The sequence below is a fragment of the Lagopus leucura genome, unplaced genomic scaffold (genome assembly GCF_019238085.1).
Source record: "Lagopus leucura isolate 7727_CA_CO unplaced genomic scaffold, USGS_WTPT01 Super-Scaffold_100036, whole genome shotgun sequence".
NCBI classification, from domain to species: Eukaryota; Metazoa; Chordata; class Aves; order Galliformes; family Phasianidae; genus Lagopus; species Lagopus leucura.
The window spans coordinates 2,993,950-2,998,181 of NW_024962285.1; positions in this window are offsets into that span (position 1 = coordinate 2,993,950).

A 4,232-nucleotide genomic window follows, 5' to 3' on the forward strand; every position below is an offset into this window, starting at 1 on the left:
AGGAAGGAAGGAAGGAAGGAAGGAAGGAAGGAAGGAAGGAAGGAAGGAAGGAAGGAAGGAAGGAAGGAAGGAAGGAAGGAAGGAAGGAAATGCTCTTTTTAGAATTATAGATGTTTGTTCTTCAGTCTTCTGCAATTCAGTATTTGTCAGGGCTCATATGCATGCATGTGTGTGTACACACACCCAGCACCAACTTGAGTCCTTCCTAATTTTTGTAACTTGAGCTGCTGCATACACCATTGCCCACTATGTTGTTACAGACCAGAACAAAAGGAACAGAATGAGTGATGCTCTTCTGGGAACCAGTGCCAGTGCTGAGACTGCACTCTAGGGAAAGGAGAGACTCCTCAGAAAGAGGTTCTCTACCCTACGTTGCAAGTCTTCTTCAATATATCCCTTTTATACACTGCTCTGCTCTGAAATCTCTTAAGATGCTGCTGGTCCTGTGCAACCCCAGGTTGTAGGTACTGTAGGACACCTGCACACAGCCTTGCACAGGATGCCAGATGGTTTTGATCCTCTGCAGCCCACAGAAGCAGTTCTAGTGTCTGGTGAAATCCTTATGGAGCACAAATTCTTTTAAGAAGAGTAAAGAATACATTTACATGCTCCATTGACTCCCCATCTCTTATCAAATGTCATCTGAAAACAAGTATTTTATTCTTCGCTTGTACCTATTAATATCTCATTCCCTCAGATATTAATTATTGTTCTGCTCTGCAAATGCACTATTTAAAGATTACAGAAATTTCTAACTGTAGTTTGGGCATGTGATTATATGCAAAATAAAACCATTATCATGAAAGTTACTCTAGGCTGTGATATTAAAGATGAGCACATGAAATACAGCTCCACAAGCCAACTCAGTCATGCCATTCTTCACTCTTGTGAGGAGCAATGTTCCATAGAACATCTGGATTGGTGAGCATCTGGGGGGAGGGAGGGAGCAGCTGGACCCAGGTTGCAGTGTTGTCGCTGGCCTCAGGATGCAGCTATGTTCTCTCTGCAGGTGAAAGGACCATCTTCTCATTTTCCCCCCAGTCACTTCCAGGACCAACTTCTGCATCCTTCCTTATACTGATCTAATTACAGCCAGGGTGTGATGTAGTTCAAGAAAAGCTGAATTAGGCCTTCAGCAACCAGCAGACAAAATACTAATTTGGGGGGGGAGAAGGGGGGGAGGAACAGGCATTTTTTAATTACAGAAAGGTGGAGTGGCTAATTATCCAGATGCTCTGGTTTCCTTGGGGTTATACTTCACGAATATTTGTTTCCCATGTTAATTTGGGAGCCATGTATGTGACTCTCTTATAAATATTAATTATATACTATGAGCCATAATATCCTCACACCTCACCATGTAGAAACCAAGTCATAGCTCACTTTCTGACACCCAGCAATGACCTCCAACAGATTAATGTCAAAAAATTAAGTGGTTCCTCCCTGATGATGCCCAGTCACTTCACGGTCCTTCTAATGGAGTGACCTCAGCAACAGCCTCTGGAGCAGGAAAACAGGGTCCCACCTCACAGCTTGGAAGAAAGAAGGAAAAGCAGTGCTGAGGGGACTGCAGGCAGGATTCTGGGTTTTCCTACTGCCAAGGAAACCTGCTGAGTTCACAGAGATACAGGGATGGAGCAGGATCTGACCCGTGTACGCATTAGGTAATGCAGCTAGCGGCACTTGGCACACCTCTGCTGGCTGCAGCAGTGCTCTGTCAGCTTACATCCATTGTAGCTACATCTTAACAGTATATATTTCATCTACCTTTGATAGTCCTTGTAACAAAATACTGTAAAGTGCATTGCTGGAATTGAATCTGCCATAGCAGGACACCAGTGTGGAAAGCTTAAGATTCCCTTCTGTCTCTCCGATAACTGCATTCACTCACAAACACGGTAACACACACCACTAAATGTTTTTTGCATACCTATGCATTTCTCTGAAGGACAGGAATATTTTTCAGTTCATTTATATTACTACTATTCATTATGCTATTCAATTACACTAAGTGCCCTAATTACTTATTTACAAGGGGTTCATAACTCTCTACTTTTTACCCAGTGTGTGCACAACACCTCGTGGCTATAAACTCCTCTGCCCACAGGGTCATGGAGAACTGCAGACTGCAGGGTACCACACCATTCTTCCCCACCTGCTCTCCCCAAGGCTTTGCCCTGTGGCATTGAGTTCTTCATGCCTTTCCCAGAACATTTAGAGCACACTGTCGCTCCACAGCAAGCCTTGTTTTGCCTATCAAGGCTATCCTATCTCCAGTTGGGCTTTTCTTCTCTGGCTGAAGAAGCACAGTTTGCACAAGTTTACAAGTTTTCTTGTCTACTCTGTTATCCACACTGAGTATAATCATGTCAGCAACCCTGTTTCTGAGGTGCATCCTCCAGAACTGAGTGCCCTGGCTCAAGGACCTGCTTGCTGAGCAAAGCAGAAAGCATGCTTCCCCTGCCTTGCCACTTCATGGTCCTGTGTATATCCTGTAGGCAGGTGGGTTGCAGTTTGCACCTTGTCTGCATGCAGCTGTTTATTTCTATTCAAAGTCATATTGAGCCAAATTTTCCTCTGCCCTTGCTTGTGCAGCTGGTATATTCCTTATGTGTTACACCTCACACTCATCCCTAATGAGTTGCACCTTCTTTTCTCAGTCCATAACTCTAATTTGTCAATGTTACGTGGAATGCTAATCCAGACTTGCAACCTTCTTGTAACAACACTGATAAGCATGTTCACTACCCCTGCATTCAGGTAATTAGCAACTTGCTGAAATAGTTCCTAAAAACACAACTTCCTGGTGTTAGGAGCTGCTAAACTGGTTGCTTGATAGATGCCAGTCTGCTGCCATCTGTGTGCTCAGGTTCACTCCAGAGTAAGGCTAATCACATTTTCCCAAAAGGCACACAGCACTTGCCTAAATGGGAAATGCAAGGATGGCCTGGTCCTGGTTCTCTCCTTCCAGTAACTGGCCTCGGCCATGCATTTTCTGCAAACAGCTGCTCCTGGATCCCCACTCTCCCTAGTAGTCCTGCGTGCCCTGAGTGCAGCTTTAGCCCAGCTCCCAGCTTCTCCGGCAGCTGGACCTCACCTGCACATCATGCTGGGAGTCCTGCAGCCACCACTCAGCCCACACAAGAAACTGCATGCCAAGCCATGTCCCTTGAGTGAGGATTGCACTGACCAACACTTTTACCCATCAAGAACAAAACCCACTCCACAGTTCACACCAGGCCCCCTGGGCCTCCACATTCCCATCAAGAGCCAAATAAGAGAGCAGCCAAGAGCATGCTGTCTGCTTCCCACAGCCTGTGGGAGAGACACAGGCATGACACAAGCCCAGAGGTCTGCCAGACTTGGCTGCTCTGGGTCTGCCAGCTTGGGAAACTCACAGCTCCCGTCCTGGGGAAAGGCTCCACGGGCAAATGGTGCCATGATGGGGCACGAATGTGCAAAAACATGTGGCTAGAGGTGTGTCAGGAAGCTATCATGGTTAAGGGAGGCCTTTTTCCACTCTTTTTGATTGGGTATCAACCAAAAGCCACATACACACAAGCTGGTTACTGGCTGTGTTCCAGTAGAGATTTGGCAGCCCTTTGGTGGATGTCATCTTGTTGCCCAGCTACTCGCAAACTACCTCTAAACCAAGCTGCATCAGCACAGAAACATTCAATTGCAACGTTCAAATCAAATAAAGCAATCAAGTATTTTGGAAGATATGTGTTAAAAACAAAGAGAAAATGTGCTTAACACACAGCCAGTAAAACATGAAAGGTCTCTCTGTTTCTCCCCCTTTCCTGGCCTTTCTCCACTGCTGGTTTGATAGCACTTGGTCTTGGCAGAGGCCCTGGCTTATCTCTTGCAAAAGAGCTCAGTCTTCCCTTTGAAATGTCTGTGCTCCTTCCCTCATCCCTCTGAACCATGCTCCTGAGATAGTCCTGCACTTATCAACCAAAACAAACATTGCCCAGCTCCTTGGAGGGCAAACTCTGCTTTGTAAGGCCAAGCACTGCCTTCTGGTCTTGGCCAGTCAACCAGCTGCTCCTGGAGGGAAAAAAGTGGGCACATTTCATCCCCACCACCTCCACCTTTTAGCAGGGGGAGTCTCCCTCCACATGCACCTCAAATTTGAAGCTAGCCTGCATGCCAGCAGGTGCAGCTGGACACCAGCATCCCTATGCAATGGACACGTGAAGCAGAATGCTTATTTTCAGTTGGCCCTCCCA